The sequence below is a fragment of the Anopheles ziemanni genome, unplaced genomic scaffold (assembly GCF_943734765.1).
Source record: "Anopheles ziemanni unplaced genomic scaffold, idAnoZiCoDA_A2_x.2 scaffold_95_ctg1, whole genome shotgun sequence".
NCBI classification, from domain to species: domain Eukaryota; kingdom Metazoa; phylum Arthropoda; class Insecta; order Diptera; family Culicidae; genus Anopheles; species Anopheles ziemanni.
Genome location: NW_026690122.1, coordinates 195,760 through 203,544, shown reverse-complemented (window position 1 = coordinate 203,544; position 7,785 = coordinate 195,760). Strand labels below are relative to the sequence as shown.

Genomic DNA, 7,785 nt, shown 5'->3' with positions numbered 1-7,785 from the left:
ACGGAAGAAAATCACACTTCCCATTTATGTTAGATTTGGTTGTTTTTCGATTATCCGAAAATTTCCGTTGCTGTTGTCGCTGCTCGTTGCGTGCAGTTCGACATGATTTATTTGTTTTTTATTAAATGTATGACCGCTTGTAATTGAAGGGTCAACTTCCATAGGCGTATACCGACTCAAATTTTTTGCATTTTTAGGATTGCCAAAATGGTTCTTTTTGGAGCCTTCCGCGTGTGGAGATGAATGAATACTGTTTTCGTTTTTATTATGAAAGTTAAATTTGTTGCTGTGTGCTGGCTTAAATCGGTTTTGCTGCTGTGATAAGTCAGCTGATTTTGCCATGCTTACACTTTTCCTTTGAATAGTTGACGTTGTAGATTCCCTAGATTGGAATTTACAAATAAATGCATAAGCATCTTCAATATCTTTCGGGCGCGCTGCTTGGACGTGGCCAAAGTATGGTTCTTTCAGTCCAGCAATAAAAGCGGCAAGTCCATCCTCATCAATAAATTTATTGATGCCAACCCAATGTTGGTTGTAGATTTCGGACTGTTTGGCTAGGGTTTTTATTTTTTGAACAATTTCTTTTGTTCGTTGGTAGTATTTGTGGACGCCGTGATGCTCGGTCATCCTGTTTTCCCACAATTGGCACTTATAGGTAGACAATTCTTGTCTGTCACCTAAAGCATTTATTAGCACAATTTTCATTTCTTCAAAACTTTGTGGGTTTCCAGCGAGGCATAAAATGTCTTTCGCTTTCCCTTCAATTTTGTTCGCGATTTCCTGCACATAAAAGGAAAACGCTTGCTCACTCACTAACGGTTCGAAAATTGTCAAAGTATTTTCGACCATCGTTAGCCATGAGTTAAGCTGTTTGCGGTTCCCATCGTATCTCGGTATACCCTTGATCGGGTCCGGAATGCGGAACGCATCAAGTTGCAACTTAGGTGTTTCTTGCGACGACAAAACTTGTGGGGCGGACTGTTCATGAGACGGGGGGGTTCTCGGGTTTCCGATCTGAGCGGCAATGCTCGCGAGCGTCGCGTCATACTGCGCCTGCTTGGTAGTCATCGCATTTAATGCAAGAGTCAGCGTATTAAGCTGCTCTGACACTTGTTGGATAAAATTGTTGTTTTCGTGAGCCATTTGTTCCGAAAAATCTACGCTGTTCTCACTTGAGTCGTCTTCACTGCTAATTAGACGATTTGAGAATAGGGCTTCAGCAAGTTTCCTACTCATTAAAAAAGTATACACAGCACACTTTTTTTTTTTTTTTTTTTTTTTTTACACCAAAGGGTTGAATCTCCGGAAGGTAGTGCGGAATTAAATATTGGAAGCTCACACAAACGGTTTTACTTCCCTACCTGACTATTACAGGTTGTGAACAAATTTTCACACTAACTTAGCTAAATACCTGTTATTTAAAGCGTCTATCTGGTAGTGCGCTATAGTTATTTGTAAATTGCAGTTGTGTTAAAATTTGTCACGATTTTTTTTTAAGTTGAGTGCCGTGGGCCCTATCTGGTAGTACTCCCGACGGCAAGATAAAAATACTCCTATCTGGTAGTAAGTATTTTTCTGCTTAAGAAACCCAAGAAGTGTTTCTTAAGGACGTAAGCACTTTAATTTTACTGCACTTAAGAGAAAAAATAAAAATCACTTACGATTTGGTTTCGCTGTCGTGTCGCGGGTTCGTTAATCGACGATGCTGGTAGTCCAGGTGTGTGCATACGCGGGGGATCCTCGATTCCTCGGCGGAGTTTGCTATAACTCCTTTGTTGCTCCGGATGCCGTAGCGGGAACTCTTTACTGGAAGTTTATTAATCTAACAGTTTTCCACTTTTTACGTTACACTACACTCGATTCACACCGGACGGCTGCGCCAATAATGAGTTGGACGCCGAGTTAATAAAATAAAACTAATTTTTATTCTACTTCATTAACTACTGAGGCGCGTCCTCACTCGTTGAGTTCTAACTTAAAACTAAAAAACTAATCTTCTTCCCGACCCACTCGGTTGACTGTACTAACCAGCTCCTATTTTGTTTACGCTAGCTAGTTCCTATTACGTGGCATTCCTTCCCACGCTCACGCTGGAATCTGCTGACGCGATGTTGTGTTTGGAGTCTGGCTGGGTCACTGTCATAACTATATACAACATGTTTGCATAGATAGAGTGTCGGTTAAATATGCCAAAATTTGTCCATCAATTAAACTCATGTAAAATGAATAGTTTACCGTCACACTACTTGTTCCATTTAGCTGAATTGTATATGGAACTAACCTGGTTATTTGGCTTTTGATTTCGTCTACTGTTTGTTTAACTTTTTCTTTTGACTCTTTCGCAAACTCGATCACAATTGGCCTGCAAAACCTAACACTTTGAGGCATCAAGTTTATCCAGATGATATCTGAATCGTCACTGATGAACGAAAGACGGATAGGCGTTAATGCCGATACTAATAAATCACTGTCTGATGCAGTATTTTCTCCGGAACCATGAAGCGGTTGATTGTAAATGCTGTGTCCACTAGATCCGTCAATGCCCCACGAGCACAATAATACGACGCTTAGTGAATCACACAAAGAAGATGAAAGGTGTCGCAAGATTTCTGCCTTTTGTATTTCAATTATTCTACACGCAGTGTGATTAACCAACTCTTGTAGATTAACTTCAGCTTTTGTTTCACTTATAGAAATAAAATCTTCACTTGGTGCGCAGGTTTTTTTAAGTTTGTTGATTTGGTAATATGACGGAAAAACTTTTTTTGATACTTTATGCAAATCATTATACTGGGATTTTGAGAAACTATTGTCTATAAAACATGCCAACGCTTCTTCGGCAGATACTAAAACATCACTTTTGGTTGTCATTGGCATAACACATGAAGGATTTTTCAAAAACATGTCTATCATACTCATCAGCCTTAACTGCTTTTCTTTAAAAGCTAACAACCTCACTGAGTATAATTCCTTTTCGAGATTGCCGTTGATATCTGTCTCTTTGGCCACACTTCGACGTTTATTCCTCACGCAGAGATCATTAAACTCTTTTTTTGGCCGTTCACGACTTTTGTTTTCCGTATAGGCACTAATGTCAAATGGTTTGTTCAACCAGATTTTCGAATCCTTTTGAAAATTCTTCGAGTTTCTAGCACATTTCTTCAATCTAGCCTTGAAACTTTTTTCCAGTATCATCAACTTATTAGTCACTTTCAATTTATCACACGGTTTGATGCTTACTTTACTTTCAATGAACTGTACAGCATACCCAATGTTTTCCTTGCAAGAAGCATTGTTTTTCAAAACGTTTATGATATCATTGATTATAAAGGAACCCATCGTGAAATTATTAAATCAATCTCAGATAGATTATTTACTTGAAAACTAAAAAAAACGTTGTTCGTTCTCCAAGGAGCTTTCTGACAATTGCTGTTTATGCTGTTCAAGGTAAAGCTTGAATGATGTTTTTATAAACGAACGTATGTTATATATGTATCTTTTCAAATGCATACCGCTATGGTATGCCGTTCGAAGGTCAAAATTTTAACATCTACCTTAGCTGTTACTGTATGGTTAGGGTATATTGTTTTCAAAAGCAAATATTATCAAATATTTGTGTTCACTTCTATGAGTTATCCACCCACAATTAGCGGCGTTTTACCATTAGGGTAGAAAAAGAGTGACAGGTATATCTACCCAAAATTCACGGCTTTTACAGGTAAGGGTACAAACAGAACAAAGTGTTAGTGTAGGGTACATTTATTATTATTTATTATTTTAGTGTAGGGTACATTATTCCGAGGAATTTTGGGTATAAAAAAATGGATTTGTGAGCTGTAGAACAAGTAAAAGCGACCTGATACATTCAAAGCAAACCAAACCAAATTTCATTCTTTGCCAGTGACTTGGCTTGTCTTTCCCCTTTTATGTGATGTTCAATCACTACCCTGCTTCACATTTTTCATTGAATGAGAATTTCAAATTTGAATGCATTGAATGAGAATTCATATTTTTTACCACACATGATGCTGCATATGGCGTGATGGAGGCGCCTAGTAGCTGATAAACTATAAGCTTGACATCTAAAGTACAGAATAACGTAAAGATGCGCGCGTATGCGCAAAAAAAACTATCATTTATTGTTACAAAACATTCTAGACTATAAGTGGGTATGCATCATATTACAATCTTTCGCAATCCTTAGCGATGGCATAAGGTTAAAAACAGATAATTGAAAAATTTTCCGGGAGTTTTGCGAAACAATGCTTAATATTTTTTGACATTCAATTTCAATTTAGTCAAACTGTCAACAATTATAAAGCATGATAATATACCTTTCCAAAACTGTGCTTGGAATCCGATTCCGACCATTATTATAGGAGTTACAGACCTTCAAAGTTGATGGATTTTTTTCAATTTTTCACGCAATATTTTCACAAATCTTGACTTTGAGGGGCTGTTTCTCAGAACCTGGAAGAGCAGAGGCTCTAGTTTTTGGGTCATTTCTTAGTTTCATCTTGTAGTTTAAGAAAACATGTCTCTTTTTTCTGAAATCCAAAAATGAATTTTTGATTTTTATCCCGGCTTCGCTCCATCGTGCGCTGTTTGGAGTTTTTTTTCCTTTAAACGTCGCGCCAGGCCTATTACGAATGAGTTAGTAAAAAGAAGTAGTGTTTAAAAAATATTCATCAGCATCTGGACCAAACAACTTCTCTTACCGATCCTTGCCACTCCTTTCGTGAATAAGTGTTTCTTTCAAAAGGCGTATGTATTCATTTCTTGCATGATCAGATAGGCTTTCAATATATTGTGGCGCCTCCTGCAGGAAAACTTCTTGCGCGTTATTCTTCACTGTTTCAATGATGCTCTTTAGTCGTCTTGACAGCCCCTCGAAGGTTTTTGTGCACTCCATCGGATCACCAAAATAGAGAAACTGGTTATAAAATTGAAGCAAATTGCTTTTGGAAATAGGCAGAAATAGTTTAGTATTGTGTTACGGACCATTTTCGACGCAAAAACGTTTTTTCAAGAAATACCTTGGTGGTGGCTCAAGAAAATGTGATGAGTGTAGCATCTGTGCCGGACTGGTAACCCTAAAAATATATAAAAAAAATATGTTTGTCAATCTAAGCAATGGAACATTCAAAACATAGTTGCACACCAGCGTGCTAGAGAACTGTTCAATGTTTTTACTGAACGCCTTCATTGTACAAAACATTTCTATCTTTAGCGAACCAATGGTACCTATCGCGAACCAAGTTAACAACCGGTCGATAAACATATCGACCGATATAATGACAGTAATGGCGGAATGGTATCGCAACGCATCAAATTTATCAACCCGTAAAAACGCGTGTACAATTGCCATGGCTACCGTACAAATCGTGGGGAAAAAATCGAGCAGTTGTTAAAAAAGTCTTTAATAAGCATCGCGAACGAAACATTTTTTTTATATCGACCGATATATTTAACTACTGCCTCAACCCATCCGATATACTGAAAAGAGCTGTTGACCGTGGAAAGATTTATTTTAAAAAATGTTAAAATGTTATTCTGTGTTAATTTTTTGCTCTCTTATTATTTTTTATTATTAGCAAATCAAAAAATATATTTTTCTGGTGAAATTTTTTTTTTGTTTTAAAATTTGTTTTTTTATTTAACCGCCTACACGGGTAGTTATTGTAGTTTTATATTCAAAAAACAATTGATTGGATTGTCGTATCTTCGTGAAACTTTTAGAATGCCTAGAAATAGTAATTTTCTATCGTTTTGCTAAAAAAAACGTTTTTAAACAAATTTAAGTAATTTTTATTTGCCGTTGTCGGTCGATACCCCTCAAACGTTCCGTATTTCTCGTGCTTCGGACCAATTTTAATTTTATCGGATGTCGGATCGATTTTATAATTTCAAAAATTCATTAAGTATATTAATTTGGGGTTCCAAAAAATTTCTACGGTATAAAAAAATGAGTATTTTTCTTTTGTACAGTTATGCATTGTGTTCCCTGTTCTTATAGATTCACGTATTTTGTTTTTTGGTTCCTGCATTAGCGCCCGTATCGTGGAAGGAGACACCGTTTTCGCAATTTCCGTTCACTTCCTTCTTGCCAAGAACATCTCTAACTGTAACACCACTTCGCCTAAGACAAAGTTTTGTGATTGCCCAGTATTTTTCATTGGGGCGAAGCTGTGGCAAATTTGGTTTTGGTACAAAATGAATATTATTGACCCTGTACCACTCTAAGACAACCTTAGAATTATGGCAGGTCAAAAACTTGATAGAAAAAAGAACGTGATTGTATAAGAAAGAAATAGAAAAATAGAAATATTCGTTGCTTAATCATCCATGGTTTTAAAGGATAAGCAGAGTCCCCTTAACAACAATAAAAAAATCATAAATATTGGGTACAAAAATGTCATATGTAAATAGACAAACCCAACAGCTTCATCGTTCGGTCGCCACTGTTTAATTTTCCTTCTTAGTATAAAGATATTGGGCTTGTATTGTATTATCTACAAATAGGATCATTTGCCTGTGGTCACATATCTAGAAGATCATTCTCAACAAGCATTTTATAAAGAAGTGTTAAATTTAATATTTACCATTAAAGCGTTTAAACTGTAAAACCCTTTTCTATTCAAATATTGAATTGGGTTGTCGTAAAGTGCGACAATTCTGATGTGAGTTCCATCGGTGCACATAACTACACAAGGACAGGTAATTTTTTACAAAAAAATCTCCTGGCGTCTGCTTTTTCGTCGGCAGTCATATCCATGGTTATGAAATCCGCTAGTTCACGTTCCAACGCGGCTAGAGTTTGATCTAGCGTTTCAGAAAAAGTAGATTGGGCAATTGCCATAGTAAAATCGATACCAACACTTTGTTGGTACGACCCTTGAGCAAAAAATCTTTGTTGAACAATTTTTCTTCCGCCGATAACCCACGCTTATGCTTATGCTAGTTCCACTTTGGCAAGGATTTCTTCATACACCCTCTTCGGAACTCGGTAATTGTTAATTAAGCTGAAAAAGGAACATGTTAAAACAGTGGCAACGATTGTTGAGCCAATACGCTTACGTTTTATCCGATAATTCAAGCGGATCAAAATTCTCCTTCAATCGCCTACGGTATGCTGCTAGATTTATCTCCTCTTCATTCTCCGCATCATTTAAAAAGAATAATGAATTTATCATTCAAATCTTTTGGATGCTTCACGAACTAAAATGCTTCTCGATACGATAGAAGTCGCACTAATTGTAACGTTGTTAAAAGTAAACAAACTCTAGGTTTCCATGGTAATTTGACAGACGGCGAAACTACTCGATAGGTATTTTTATGGGTTGTTATAATTTTACCGACTGCTCAGTTGAATACATTCGCGATACCAATTCGAGTAGATAAATTTATCGGTCGATATAATCAAACGGGTTGGTAAATTTTACCGACTGCTTTCGCGATAGGTACCAATGTTGCTTTGCATGCGAAAACACATCGCAATGAAAGCTTCAATTTATTAAAATGAAAAACTTACGTTTCTGCTTGCCTGTCAGATGATGCAGTTGAATGGGCTTCGCTGCTGATAGCACAGCGCATTGACTGCACGTAGTGTGTCAGCATTTGCTGGTGGCGAGGCTTTTTCTCTTACGGCAGCAAGTCGATGTAGTCAGCCATTTTTGAAACAAACGCTGCTTGTTGTTTGCTGAGCTCGGTTTGCAGCGCTTGTTTTTGTGCGGCAGTCAATGCCTTATACTGCTTAATGGCTGCCTTGCGCCACGCAACCGC

The 7,785-nt window shown here is 37.2% G+C and overlaps 1 pseudogene; it reads right to left on the bottom strand.

Annotated features, from left to right (window-relative positions):
• Positions 1-6,575: 6,575 nt before the first annotated feature.
• Positions 6,576-7,196, bottom strand: LOC131292963 (putative nuclease HARBI1; annotated as a pseudogene).
• Between the last annotated feature and the right edge of the window lie 589 nt (positions 7,197-7,785).